The following is a 15,645-nucleotide window of genomic DNA, read 5'->3' as shown; positions in this document are numbered from 1 at the left end:
TTTAAGTTCAGATCTGTAACTTTCCTAGAAAGATGTTTCCAAAGCCAATGGTAAACTGAGGATATTCCATGTTAGAAGAGGTCAGTTCTTTCAGTTGCATGACTGTTCCTCCAAAAACTTTTAAAAGTTTCACAGTAAACTCAATCAAGAGGCTTTTCTATTGAAATCTAATACTTTCTGTCACATCTTTTGCCCAAAGACAGAACTTGGCTAACCATACCTGGAGGCAGGGCAGCAGAAGACATGTACAGTGACTGTAAGTGGAAGTGAATGACCGGTGACCGCCCCGGCGTGGGACGGGAAGGAGGGCTCCGCGCAGGCTGAGGCACGCTCGCAGGGTTGTCTTGTTGTTCCCTGGAGATGTCCTTTGTGACCTCTCTCCTTTCCTCTCCCTTTTCCCTGGGCAAGAGGCCCCAGAAGGCAGGGGAAGACGGCAGAACCGGAGGCACGGGCTGAAACGGGGCTGTCTGCGCTCTCCCAGCGGCGACTGGGGACAGAGCAAAAGCCTTGTCTTGCATCTGCTCTTGAAGGGGGGCTGCTTTCGGGTGCACTCTTGTGCACGTTGAGGCGGAAAGAAAAGCCCTCACGTGCAGATGAGGATGCCAGAGAGCACTTCTGCTGTGGTCCCCGCATCCTCTGGCAGTCCGCACAAACAGTGGCAATTTGTCTGCTCTCCAGACATTTATTGAGTGGAGAGGAGGGCTGAGCACTTGCAGGACAGCAAAGTAGAGAAATTAATAGGACACTCAGAGAATTAATAATGTCATGTGGAACTATTCCTTATTTAGTTACCAGATGAAAAGTGGCTCAATCCATTAAACAGCTGTCAAACCGTCCAGTGCCTGGCTGGCCTCGGTGAAAGTAGTTTGTGTGAAATCCAGTTTTGAGTGTACAGACATCACTCCCATTAAGATAATTTATGCAGTTAGTGCAGGCTGGGACTCCTGTTGTCCCTCTCAAGAATCAGGCTAATAATGAAATAGCACCAAAGACTTTTCTAGCCAGGCATCATCTCATTAGTTCAGCTTTTGGACTTGAGGCCTTTCTAAAAATGCTGGGAGATGCCTATATTTTAATGCTATACATTTATTGCACAAAGGAGAGATGGGATTCGCAGGTGCACATTATGCGTATGTGTTAGTGAGAGAGACGGCTGGTTTGTCACATAGGTGTCCGTGCAATGCAGCAAACCTCCTAAGTTGGTGGAATCAAATGAATCTAGCGTTGTGCGGTACAAATGAGCCTTTTTTTGGCAAATGAGCTTTTTTTTGTAAGTAATTACTTAAATGGGATTTTTTGGGAAGTCAAACCAACAGGCTGCATGAGCGCAGGCTGAACAGGGGATCTGAGGCGCAGGCGGCAGCTGTAGCTGTACTTCTGTCGTTGCTCAGCTTTTCACCTTGCACGTGCTTACTGTATTGTAAAGGTAATTGTAAAATAATAACAATTTCTTCCCTCTCTCTTTCTTCCCCTGTAAAATACTGAGTGGCAAAGTAGTGTCTGAAGAACAGGCATTTTTGTGGTTGAAGATCAAGAAAGGAAGGTAAGATTGGGGAAAGTGCTGATGAAGGGGCATTAGCCTTATTTCACCTTGGTGTTAACAAAAGCCTTATCAAGCCTGGAGTCTGCATGCAAAAAAACATGCTGGCAAGTGTGTAGCTGTCCCATGCCCACCTGCTACTGCAGCTGTGTGGGAAGGCAGGAGCCGATGGAGGTGCCGATGTACTCCCTGCATCGGTTTTCATCGCCGCGGCCTTTGTCCGCAGCAGCAGCAGAGTGTGGCTGGGGGAAAAAGCAGGGTATTGGCAAGGAGCAAAGCCCTGGGAATGGTGATGTGGTTTAACCCCAGTAGGCGGCAAAGCACCACACAGACTCTTGCTCACTCCCCCCACCCAGTGGGATGTGGGGGAGAATCGGAAGGGTAAAAGTGAGAAAACTTTTGGATTGAGATAAAGACAGTTTAATAATTAAAAAAAAGGAAAAAAAACCAACAAAAAGAGAGGGACCCCCCCCCCCCCCAAGAAAAACAAGGAGGAAGAGCAGCTCCCACCAACCTCCACCCTCCCAGTTTTATTGCTGATCATGACGTCATATGGGATGGCACATCACTTTGGTCAGTTGGGGTCAGCTGTCCCAGCTGTGCCCCCCCCAACTCCTTGTGCCCAACCACCACCTCGCTGGGGTGGGGTGAGGAGCAGAAAGGGCCTTGGCTCTGTGTAAGCACTGCTCAGCAATAGCTAAAAAATCCCTGTGTCATCAGCACTGTTCTCATCACAAATCCAAAACATAGCCCCATACCAGCTAGTATGAAGAAAATTAACTCTATCGCAGCCAGAACCAGTACAAATGGTTAGGGATGCTGAACCACTGCATTGGCTCCAATCAGTGTTCCCGTGTTCAAGGAATAGGTTTGAATCTCTGGTGCTCCTGTTGTGTAGGAGAAAGAATGACTCAGTTCTTGCTCTGACACTGGTCCTGATCCTTTAGCAAGGGCTTGCATAAATCTCCCCCCACAAGCTGGTGAAATTTTTTGATGTATACAGGCAGGGGGAGGGGAGCCAGTGTAATTAGAAGGGAAAAAAAAAAAGCTGAAGGAGAACTAATTACTGCAGTCATTTTTTTTTTCCGGCTTTGTTAATGAGGAAATGGAATTGGGAAACAGAGATACTGTATATGAAACACTTTGACAGTTTAAAAACTGTTAGCCGCATCTAGTGAGACTGCTTAATTTTTAGTACTAATAGCAGAGCCATTCCCAGAACAACAGTTCTCTGAGCTGCAGTGGTACTCTGGGGATGACGCTGCTATTTGTAACAATATTACTCCTCTTCTTCTTTTCTTTTTTTTTTTTTTAAAGCCTCATCACTCCCCGTTTATTGTGGTACTTGCTGCGTGTGATGAGAGCAAGGGAGGTTTGCACATTTGGAGCGGCTCCTGCGTGTCTCAACACATCTTATCTGGCTCTCCCGAGGATCAGTGGAACAGGCAGCTGCCGCCTTCATCCCCCCTCGTGCCGGTACTTCAGCAGTCGCCAACTTTCACCCAGCTTCGAAGGCAGGTGAGGGGCTGACCGCTGATGACCCTTCATGCAATGAAAAACACCTAAAAAGAAATATGTAAAAATGATTATCTTTTCCCCAGATTTTACACAATGTTCAGCACAATAGCTGATAACATCAGGTGAAAGTAACACACTTGGCAAGGGAAAGACATTGCTTTGTAGCACTGACCTTTTTGCTGTAATACAGGTTTTTGTAGCAACTTGGTTATGAAAACCATGTATCTTCTTCTTACCCTGAAACAAACAAAAATTAAGAGGCAGAAGAGTTGGTACATTATTTTTCTTTTATCTTTATACTTTTTTATCAAAATGTTATCTTATAATATGGTATCCACTTACATTTTTTAATGCAGGCATCTTGGCATGGATCCATTTGTAAACATTGTTTGGAAATGCCAAGCTCACATTGAAGGCAATTGGCGTTTGAGCTGTATAGGATCAAGCCCACTCAGCTGTTGTGTAGATTTGCTGATTTACAGGAAAACTCACATGCATTTGTTCATATGTTCAACCACTCCCTTTTTTGTACAAAAATAAATTGTTTCTTAAGCACATATTTTATCTTCTTTCATAAAGCTACAGCTGTTGAAATCCAGGTTGCATCCTAATACGGTCCTTACTACCTCATTTTTTCCCCTGGAATGGAGGTTGCGTTGTATAGACTAGTATGTATATGAGTGTCCACAGAAGAAGAAAACCCAGAATTTTCCATTCTCTCACATTTACGTGCTACAATTGAGTATTTACCCCTAAGGGTGCTGTACTGGACAGCTTCCATTATAAACGTGAACATTTGAATTTTCTGCACAATGGGCCAAGTTCGGAACTGGTATTAACTCAAATTTGTCTGTTAGGTTTGGGAAGAAGGTGATTTCTTGCTTTTCTAGAGAGAAGTGGATTTGCTTTCAGTGTAAAAATATGCAGTGGCACAAATATCTCTTGAGCTGTGCTTTCTGCAACAGAACTGAATTTGACTTATTGTGCAAACACAATTTTCACAAATTTGGGACTGAAAGGGAAATCCTGGATTACTGCATACAGTACCTTGTTCTCAGATGAAAACAGGTTATAGAATTTCTTTATCAAGCTCCAATTTACCCCCATTATGTATTTTTTTGCCCTACTGTAATATTAGAGGGCTGTTCAGAAACCCACTTTTCTGAAGGCTCAAAACGTTCTTCTAAATCCAGTCTTACATATTCAGGAACAATTTATACCCATTTGTTCTCATGCCAGCATTTTCCTTTAGCTTAAATAGCTCTTTCTTCTCCGTGTGTTTACCTCCCCCCAATGTATTTATAGGCAGCAATCATAACCCTCATTGTTTATCACATCTCTATTTACTATTTTAATTAGAGATAGCAGCCCTGATTTCTTCCTTTTTCTTTTCTTTATAAAATAAAAGATTGATTATCAGATATTTGATGCCACCAATTTTCTTTCTTTTTTTGTGTTAATTTTAAATGGCATCAATTTATTTAACTTGCTGCTCATACGGAAAAAGAATGTTATGCCTAATTGGCTGCATTTTCATAGCTACACAAAGGGGACATTGCATAAAGGCGAAGCAGTTGGATTCGCTGTCAAAACAAATTAGAAAGTATATTTTTGGTTCTTATTAGAGTAACAAAAATACGTGGTTTGTCTGCAAGCTGTATAATCATTTGACCTATTTATGACCTCAGGTGCACTTAGTTCACCTCCAAAGACCAAATGAAGTGATAACTGTAGCTAGTCAATAATCCAGGACTTAGCTGGCCCAGGAGACATTAGTGTTAGTGTCCTATGGGTGATGTCTAAATTAGATGGCAGTCAGGTATGTGTACACTAGAGCAGTCATTAGAGTGGGCAGATGTGCTCAACTAATGGCTTACAGTGGGGATTGCTGCAGGGGTAATTTCTTGAGAAAAAAGTGAGTTAATGCAAGACAATAGGCTATACAAAAGGGTGCTTTTCTGTGAGCTGTGACAAATATTTTCAACATACAGACTTGTTACTATTGGTGGACAAAATATGTGAATTATTAATTTAACATGAAAGGTGAAACTAATCTGGGTGCATAAACACTGGCCAGTAATACCATTCAAAGTAAGCTTTTCATTCTAAATACGTAAAAACACTGGACTAAACCAGTAATGCAACATAGAGCCCTATGCACAACAGAATAAAGCTCTACACATGTAAGCAAGAAATGTCTATGATCTCATTACAGCATTGAGAGCTAACCAGCATTTCTCCCAGATCACAAAGAAAACTAAGTGCACAAGTGACCTATGTACCAGCATCTATGCAAATCTCAGGCAGATGCAGAGATTTATACACACTTTACACACCCCTGAGGAAATACCCATTTTATATCACTGATGGAGCAGATGTATTTTCCTCTGTGAAATGTGCATAGAATCTAATCAGAACAAAGTGTTTAATGTATTCAAAACAAGCACACACCATCCCTTAACTTTACTAGTAAACTGGAATAGAGAGCAATGTCATATCTGAACTAATTAGAGGTTTTATTGTATGCTATGACTACACATTTGCATGAGTCCATTAGCAGAATCTTGTGCCATTCCAACTGCACTGCAAATTCTTACCCAGGCAAAAATAACTTTTATTCTGATCATAATTGGCAGTGTCATGAAAAACTGCCAATGAAAGATATTACTATTCCTTGAAAATGTTGATGTAGATTTCCAATATTTAGCCCTGCCCTCCCTGCCCAACCCTTTCAACTTTGTCGATATGGAAGAAAGGGTAAAAGTCAGTCCCAAACAGAGCCTTCTAGAGCAATCAGCCCAGTCCTGCATCTGTACATTTTGCAACAGGAAAGTGAGTATTATGCTGCAAAATTTGAACTTGTAGACTCTTAACTGTTTTGATGTCATACTATCAGAATAAAAGAACATGACGCAGTTAATGTCTGTGTAATCCTAAACAGTATAAAATGAGATGTATATTTGAAGCGTCAAGGCATTTGAGTGTATCTTGTGCCACGGTCATGGACAATTATGTAAGGATCCACGAATAAAACATTTTTAGTACATAAACAGAGTAGAAACATAAGAAAAAAGGAACAAAATGTGCAATAATGAATCAAGAAGGAAATTCATCCTTTAATCTTTTGCAGACTTTGGATCATAGCGCTCCAAGACAAGCAGAATTACTCATAGTAGTGTCCAGAGAAATACATAATTTACAACCTATCCACCGCAAAGATTTTAATCCTCAGTTTTTTTGTGAGCCCTACAGATGGAGAAATTATTGTTAGCCTTTCTAAGCCTTTCATACTTCAGTGAGGAGATCCAAAAAGGGGCACATTAGTGTCCGTAGATTTAAATGCAGGATTAGCAAGATGTTAGTGTTGAATTCAGGACAATGAAAGCCAGCCTCACAAAGCAAACAAATCACTCATCCTGCTTCTGGCATCAGCTGGCAATAACATTGCAAGGAAGACTGCTTGTTCCAAGGAACTTGTAGCTCACGTAGTGACACAAATATTTGTGAGTCTAATGAAAGCCTAGGAGAAGGGAAGATACAATTTGGAAATGATTTAGGTAGCTGAGTTATTGAGGGGTTAAATATAATACAATTATTTCAAGATGCCAGATGATATGGCAGCCAATTTTGAGGTACAACTTTTTAATGATAAATGAGTTCCTGCGATTATTCAGGATGTTATTGCTGAATGCTAGGGAGACAGGTTTTGGCGCGCATTAGCTGAAAACCCGAGATCTGTCAGAAGCAGGGTACTAAGGAGATCATTTATACTGACTAATAAAAATGAAGTGTTCTGGTTCTAGAACTGATTCTTATTAGTATCATTTTGCAACTAGTGACGTGATATGAGGGACATCTAAAATAAAGAATGTCTTTCAAGGCTCAGAACAACCAGGCCCTTCTCAAAGTGCAGACCTTCTTGTTTGTGAATTAAAAATTAAGCTTTATTTTGCTGATTGGGCTTTATTTGGATGATCATCTGGAGGTGCAGTAACTACGAGCTAGATTTTCTGCTGGTTCATAGGTTGGCATCAGTCCAGTGAGTGAGTGGAGCAACAGTGAGCTCCACAGCTGAGAATCCTCATCCCAAGCTGTATCCGACTGAGTTTAAATGGTTTAAAGTTTTAAGAGTTTACAATTCTCCAAACTTTTTTCATGCATTTAATGCAGCCTTGCAAAATACAATTCCTTGGACACAAGCATGAGTTTAGTGCTGTAGAATCGTGAGTGATGGAAAAGCAGGGAAGGGTTAATTAGTTGATCAGATTTGTTGAGGGTATTTGCCATCTTTGTGAAATTCCAGGATCTGGAAAAATAATTAAGTTGGTTTGGGGAGTACAAAGAGGGAATCTGGGTGTTTTCCACTGAAGAGAAATTCTGAAGAGTTTTGTTGAGAAAGAATAGAAACATTTTATTTAAAAAATTGGAAATCTTAGTGTGACCATAGCTGGGTACAGTTCTATTATAAGGCTTGTTGACTCCATACAGGTAAGAAGCCAGTTTTGAAAGACTCTTGAGGTCTGTGCGTTTACATGGACTGTTTTTCTACATTTTCTTATGGTGAAACTTTCCATCTGAGAACTTCTGACTGGAGTCAAAATGGACATAGCACTAAGGATAGTCAAAGAAACCGGACTGGTGGCACAGAGTCCTCATGTGCAGAGCCTCTGTGGTGAAGAGCTGGAAGACAAAACTGATAATGGGTTGGAAGAAAGAAAAACTGGCGGAGGCAAGATGAGAGTTTTGAGAAATCAGAATTTCTAGTAGAGGAGGAGATGCAGTTTAAAATCTTGACCATGCACAGAGAAGCATTATTCATTTTCACCCTCTTCTCCATTTAGAATGACATTTTTTGGCAGTTAAATTTTGCCTTTTTCCAAAAGCCCACCAGTCTGTATTTTACCTGATCTATTATTCAACTGGAGAAGCAATGCCGACTGAACGTTTGCCTACCTTAGCAGTCAGAACAAGGTCAAAACTATGTGCCGCTATTTCTCCTGGAAACAGTCTTATTTTAGCACCAACCATTTCTAAGTTGCAGCAACATTTTAATATAACTATTCCTGAAAACCCTTCAGATTCCTTGCACCTGTGTGACAAACAGGAGGGAGACGGCGCCCGAGAGAAAAGCACGAACCAAGGCTGAGGGGAATAGTTGGGACAGGGTAGATGAGGCTGCTGCTTAGCTCTGGTCTCTTGGAGGTGGAGCAGAGGTGCAGGATGTGAGAGGGCTCCTTTCTCCAGCAGGGCTGGCCGGTGGTAGCCCAGGGGAAGTGATGGTGCTCATCCTCCCCTTCCCCCTCTACGGGTCGGAGCTGATGGAAACATCAAATGGCGAGAAGGAAAAGCACAGAAATGAAAAGAGCATAGCGGAAAGAAGATACAAGCACACCAAGAGGCAGGATCTCCTGGTGGAGCAGGAGGTGAGAGGGGAAGCCCATGTCTGCAAGCTCCTTGGTAGTCTTCCTTGGCCTGCAAGACCTCTGCAGATGAAAGGAGCTTGCTGTTCTGTGCTGGGTGCAACAAAAACTTTTCAAAGTTTTTTCTTCTTCTGGGAAAAATGAAAGAGACATATGTGTGTGCCTGTGAAAAGTGTTTAGGGCATTGTGCCTGGCTGGGAGAAGCCCACCTTCATGCACCTGCAGTGCCAGGCTGCCAGCCGAGAGCGGGGGCTGCCGCTCCCGCGCTGGTTCAAGGAGTATTTCCCACTTTTGAAGATTCACCTTTTTTTTATAGAGATTGAAACATCTTCAGTGAGGCAAGCAGAGACTCTCAGTCCCCAGGCCACTCCTGGGGCATGAAAAATTCAGCTCTGAGGCTCTTTTAAAGTGCCTATCTTTCTTCTGAGTCAGGCAGAGCAGGTCTGGAAGCTGGGATTTCGCGCAGTTCCCGGTGTCCCCGTCACAAGTGCAGAGACAACATCCTTTTTCTCAGTTTGACCAGAAATTATATCCTGCTGCTGAAAAGCATTTGCTGGCAGAAGTTTTGCTGGGACTCAGATAAACTCCGTGAAAAGTTTTTGTGTAGATGAAGTAGTGTTTTCCAACTGCTTTGCCAGAAAACTTCCAGTTAAACCCTATTTCGTAGCAATGCATCCTGGAGACTTACAGGGGGATGATTGCAGATTTGTACATGTGAAGCAATAGCAAAGACTGGATTCAGAGCCTGTGAAAGCCAATGAGGGTTTTCCCTTCAACCTGTCGTCCCCTCAGTGGGTTTTTCAGTGTACTTATGCAGCATTGGCTTGGTGGGAACCCAGAAATTCCCAGTTGCTCTTTAAAATCTCCTCCCCACAGCAGACATAGTTTACTTGGAATGAGACAATTAAATTAGCAGTTTATCATCTCAGCTAACTGCCTTTTAAACTCCTCAACTGTCTTTGCAGTCCCTAGGGCAGCTTCATAGGTACTGATCACACTGGACAGGAGATAGGGATGGTGGGGTGATGGGCAGCCCATGCCAAAACAGAGCACCTACCTCAACTTGTCAGCATTTTCAGCCTTGAGGATGAATATTATTGCTGCAAGTGCAGCAGCTCCTGTGGGAAGAGTTTTCTTCTCAACATTATCCACCAGAGGCTCTTTTAAAATTAAAATTTGTTCTCCAGGGAGACTATAACAACCCACGAGGATACTGGGGAGGAGAAAAGCTATAAAGAAGTGCAATTGCCCTGAGAGGAATTATGTTACTAATGCACTCTCCTTTTTCACTTCTGTGGCTGCGGGCTGGACTCGCCGTGCCAGTACTGGAGGACACTGACCGTGGGGTTGCAGGGTCTGAGGCTGTGCTTGACTGCACTGACCAAGGGGGGCTCAGCCAGGAGCTTGGCAGACAGCAGCTCTCTCTACAGCTGGCTTTCCATGCAGTGGAAGCTTCAGCACGTGGCCTCTACGAGCAGTGTTGTGTGGTTTGACACCAAACAAGACGAAAATGTAGGGTTTGGAGTACGAGCACAGCTTTACCGCCTGCTTTGTCCTGCCTTTGCGTTAGGAATAGGAATGAAGGAATCAAGCTCTCTGACTTGGGCTTGAATTTCTGATCTAACACCAGCTTCTTCGCTGTTTCTCTTGTAATTAGTCTCACTGAGAGGTGCTGAAATTGTTGAGAGGGTCTTGGAGGGGATAACAGTGTGCATATGCCCTTTGCCCAAAGCACCAGGGGAAAAAAACCTTCCTGTGTTGGCATTCCTGGAAATGTTATCTGAATAATTCTTTTATTTGTGTTTGGACACAAATGATCTTTGGAAGCTTAGAACATACAAGGCTACTACTATTTATTTTCTTTGGGGGCTGTGGGCACAGTGTGACAGGGTTACTAAAGGGTGGGTATTTGGAGCTGAATGCAGTCCTGGGACCTCTGGGAGCGTGTTGGTACCAGGAGTTTGTCCCACGGTGCTTCTGCAGCTTTCATCTGTTTTCAGTACAATTACAGTGGATTTGCAGGGACTTTTTGAAAATTCCACTTTAGGCTCAATTTGGGGACCCCTCTGATTACAGAATTGATTTCTGCCTTTCTAAAATTTCAGCCTAATAAAGCATCTATAAACATTCATATCTTCTGGCATGTGAGTAGCCCCTGTGAACATCAGGAGTTTTATTACCCTTGCTGCTTTTGTGAAGAAGAGAGTTTCCATGTGTCTCAGCAGATATGAGCAATTAAAGAAACTAATAAGAGGAGTGAAAACCAGTTTTGAAATGGATTTTGTTTTTTCCAAGTGGATAAAAGATACACATATCCATTTGATTTTTATGCTTTAAAACTTATTAGGAATCAATATAAAATATTAGATATTTTTATATTATATTTATTTACACAGTTTAAACATAAACCTAAAGGGAGTGTTTTGATCAAGATTTCCATATGAATTTCATTAGTCCTGGAAACCAATTAGTTTTCCTAGCAGTATCTGTAATACAGATGCTTTCCACTGGGAACTTTGATGAAACTTAGCTCATTTCTCATAGGTCCCTTGACACCCATGAGAACAGCAATTTCTTTCAGGACCACTACTGGCCCTGAGTGGCAAGGTCATGATGGAAGGTGCCAGCTCCCACTTTGTTCTGTCTTTGCCTCCTGAAGAGGAATGAAGGAATAAAGATTTAAACTTCTGGATTTGACAGTCTCTGGAAATGTCCTGTTTTCCCATATGATGGACTGTAAATAGAACACAATTTACTAAGACAAAAGGATATTAGATGTAAATATATTTTCAGCCAGGGTTTCCTCACAAACCTGATTTCTTGGAAATGATGATTCACTGACTACGTTACTTATTTTCTGTAGTGCTATTTGCGTTTCTTTTTTAGCAATTGTATGTTTTTATTTGAACTACAAGTAATTTCTTGCCAATTATGCTGATGAAGTGTGAAGCTCATTCACAATTCCTTTTTCAGATTCCAGTTCAGTGCACAATAATGTTCAAACTACCTATGGCTGGGTTGTCAAGGTAGAAGTAGGTTATTTGCTGCTGACATGATTTGACCTACATTAGAGGGAGGAAAGAATGATCTCTGCCCTCTTTGCTGGTTCCATAATCTGTATCTACAAAAATGTGCGAAGTCCAACTTCAAGGAAAAAATTTGGTATCCCAGGCCAAACAGTGTCATTGCAACTCCAGTTAACTGATATTGAAGTGACTTCACTGCAGATGTAAGAGGAAATAATTTAGTCTTGTATTGGCAAACCCATGTTTTAATTGTTTTAATTTGAAATTTGTGTGTGCACATGTGTCCTTCAGAGGAGCTGATTCAAAAGAAATAGATGAAGACTAGTCAGCAGTCTGAAAGATAGGGAATTCCCTTGGGGTGGTAGCAGCCATGGTTTGAATACTGCAGACTGGAAAAAGACTCAAACACAAGTCTCTTGCTATTCAAGTGAATGCTTTAACCATGCCTAAGGAGACTGGTGCTGGCACTTTTTACCCCAGCATGTCTTTCAGTGAATGTGCCCAGGGCTGGTGCGTTCAGGGACAAACCCAGTGCTGCTGCTGCTGTTCATTAGGTGTGGTCTGTTTGCCGGCTGGAGAGGAAGCCACGGTACCTCTTGTACCATCTCTCCGAATTACAGCAGTGCTTAGGCAGGAGGCAGGAATGAGTCTGTTCAGATCTCATGCTTCTGAGTAAGCAAATATTTGTGTTTAGGGGTCTGGGTAATGGTATAGTTCAAAAAGATTTCTTTAAAAAGTGTGGCCAGGGCTGGAGCGCACTGGAAGGCAAGTCTTTTTAATCATCCTCCCAGGCTTACGGCTGCCTGGGTCCTAAGCTTAGCTGAGAATTTTCATCTTTTTTATCTACACTCTGCAACTGAAAGTTATTGCATTTAGCTTTGTGTAGTTGTGGTTTTGGACTGTATTACATTTACATTATGAACTGTCTGAGAACAACCCTCCGATAAAAGGCTGTTCTCACTACCAGCAAAAGTTACTCCGGGTGGACATTGGTGTGACTGAGGTCAAAATTTATCCTTCTGGAATTTAGGAGCAGAGAAAACTTGTTTTGCAGAGAAAGTCAGAGTCAGTTTGTACTCTGGACCCTCAGAAGCTGATACAGAGTTGGTGCTTTAGCAATCATTTTTTTGTGGCTGGTACCCAGCCAGTTACTTAGCCAGCCTTAGCACTAATAAAGCCACGTGAAACAGTTTTTACTGAAGTTCAGGTTACAATCATCTTTGAATAGTTATTTAACTCCAAAGACAAGCCCACTGCAAGCGGTCAGGCTGTTTGCAAACTAAGGTACTCCTCAGCATCAGTATGAGAAATTTGACCTATATTATCGCACTGAGTGTGATTCTGAGACAGGAATAATCCTAGAAGAAAAGACAAGAATTAAAACTCCTAAAATTGTGGTATTTCTTTCTTAGTCATATAACTGTACCTTGTATGTTTTTTGTGGACTTTCACCTGGGAAATGAAGCTACACGATCTGCTAAGGGGTTAATCAGTTTGGTTTACTTAAAAATTCTTAACCACAATGAAAACATTTTAGCACCTAAGAGGAGAGATTGTGGGTGAAAAACTGAAGATACATGATTTATCACTCCCCTCACAAATAAAATTTATTCATTGCATCCACCAGCCATCACACAGATGGTCAGAAAATTGGCTTTGTGTAGGGATGTGGATTCAGGCATGAATATTAATATGAGACAGATGTAAACGCATATTAATATGCATTTGCTTTGCATGGACTGACATTACAATATTTTCATTAAAGAAACCACATTTGAAATGGAAAGTATAGGTCACCTTTTAAAAACATAAAATAGTAGGGTACAATGTATTTACACTTTCCTGGAACAACAGAAACAACTGAATAAATATTTTTTTTTTTAAAAAGAAGAGTGTGTAACATTTCTTGTAGCAAAATATGCTGGATGCAACATAATAATTAATAAATCAGGAAGACATCTCTCACTTTGCGGTTAAAACACACTTCCTCCTTTTTGCCTGTCTTGTTACACCAGCAGTAATGCACGCCGTAACATTCGGGAGATAGATACAGGGCTCCAGATCGTCATACGGTGAAGTTAAGTTAAGTTAGGTGGACTTACTAAACTCATCCTGTCTCAAAATGCACCATTCAATATGTTGTTGTTTTTCCAATGGCAGCAATGCATAAAACCCGTAAGAGTTATGAAGATAGAGTACTTCATGTGGTGGGTTTTTTTTTGTAGGGGACAGCATTGATGTTCGCAGCAGCGTTCACATCTGTGCATTGTTAGTATTTGCTCGTGGTAACATGATACATTTGCCCAAAGAGAAACACGGTGTCATTATATATGTCATATTATAAAAGACAATTTCACAGATATTTGCCAAGCATTTTTTGCAAAGGCTCTGTAACGGTAATATCGTTTCAAGGGGGAAATTGGATTAATTTTGTTCTTATATAAAACATTGGAGGTGCTTTCTAGCTGGTAGCCATAATGCTTGAGTGTCTGAGTAAACAATATTATAATTATAAAAATTTTGCGAGGAGATGTTGTTGAAGTTAAGATGAAAGGTATCAGCAGGCTATCCGGTGTCTTGTCAGATCCCATGCACTCTTTGAATGTAACTATGGGGTTATAAATCTGTGGAAGCACCTGGTCTGGCTTCTGCTTGCATTGCAAAGCAGGTAGGTAGCCCTCCTCATCCTGCACGTGCAGGTGTGAACTCAGGGAACTGACTCACTCCTCTGCAACTGTGCAATTTAAAGATGGCACAAGTGCTGGTTGTAAGCGAGACAGAGCTTTTTGTCCATGTCCGATCCCTGCGGCTAGTGAGGAAAAGCCCATGTATAAGGTGGAGATAGTAATTATGCTGCTGTAAATCACTTTGAGTGATGAAACCCACAGTATATTATTGGCCAAGCCACAGTGCTTGCTGCCAAGTGCGGGATGCGGCACAGAAGCGGTAGCCCCGTGGGCTCCTTGTGCCCTCACCTGCTGTGAGGCTGCTTGGTGCGGGGCAGAGGAGCCCCGTGCTCTGCTCTGGACCTGGCACGTGCCCCTGTGCGGGGAAGGGGTTTGAAAAAGGCGCTGCAGAGGCAGCTGTGACACCTTCGTGTCGCCTGTGGATTGCCCTACATAGGAGGCATTTTTGGCTAGCTTTTTAGAGCAACCAGCTATCCCAGCTGGTACGATATGAGGATAGTATCTAGTGCCCCAGTGTATTTTGGAAGCCTCTATGAAAACAGTAGCCTGATAGCTCTTCATGCTTCCAGATGCCAATGGACCGTTTTTGTATTTCTTGCAGCAGATGCTGGGTAAATAAATGTGGACTCCGTGACCTTTGCTCCAGCCCTCCCAGGTGCCTGAAAGACTCTGAGGCTCCTCTGCATGTGTCTGTGTGCGCGTATGTCAGTTTAATGATGGAAGAGGAGAATGAAAGTTTATATTATTTGCTTTACTTTTTTTTTTTCCTTTTCAGCTTCCTAAGTTTCAGAAAGTTTCACACAGAAGACTTCTCTGTAGCTCCTGAGAGTGTGCTGCCCTTGTTTTTCCTGTGGCTGACTCGCTCCAGCTCAGCTGTCAGTCAAACAGAGCATCTCCAGGAAGGTAATGCAGAGGGGACCCGGCTCCCGGCTCATTATACGCTTCTGTCAATAGAACAGAAGAGATCTCATTCACATAACATATTTTGTATCGCAGGTAACTTCCTCAAATTCCCAGTCATAAATCTTCCTAATTCAATATTCTGTGGTCTGATTCATCTGGCAAGCCAGCAGAGGTTTCAGCAAATCTGGCAGCTCCCTGCAACACTTTTCTCTCATGACTTACCCCTCCAGCCCCACATCCAATGCGGCTCTTTTCTCTCTCCCTCTTGCTTTTTTTTTCCCCTCACAAAATCCCAGTGAATCAGTATTCTTATTCAGCAAGTTTCTTCAGAAATTATTTTCAATGGAAAAATATAGATTTAAAAAAAGTTGTGTTTGGTTTTTTTTCCCCCCTAAATTAAAATATTTGTTGAACAATCCTAGCTTATTTTTGGTTCAAATCAGCTCAGCATTCAATTGGATCTCCCTGGGACAGCCAGGAAAGTTGTCATAAGGGAGCCTGATTCCTTGTGTCTCACATATGGCAAGACTCTGGCTAGATGAACTGTCACA

At 42.1% G+C, this 15,645-nt stretch overlaps 1 long non-coding RNA gene across 1 annotated transcript; it reads left to right on the top strand.

The window, feature by feature from the left end:
* The first annotated feature begins 200 nt into the window (after positions 1–200).
* Positions 201–15,146, top strand: LOC128142227 (uncharacterized). The gene is made up of 3 exons (XR_008235316.1): positions 201–1,543; positions 2,858–3,058; positions 14,967–15,146. It is a non-coding gene; the product is annotated as an uncharacterized LOC128142227 (long non-coding RNA).
* The last annotated feature ends 499 nt before the right edge of the window (positions 15,147–15,645 follow it).

This window comes from Harpia harpyja, chromosome 5 (assembly GCF_026419915.1).
Source record: "Harpia harpyja isolate bHarHar1 chromosome 5, bHarHar1 primary haplotype, whole genome shotgun sequence".
Classification (NCBI taxonomy): domain Eukaryota; kingdom Metazoa; phylum Chordata; class Aves; order Accipitriformes; family Accipitridae; genus Harpia; species Harpia harpyja.
The sequence above is the reverse complement of the archived record's forward strand: the minus strand, read 5'-3'. Positions and strand labels throughout refer to the sequence as shown.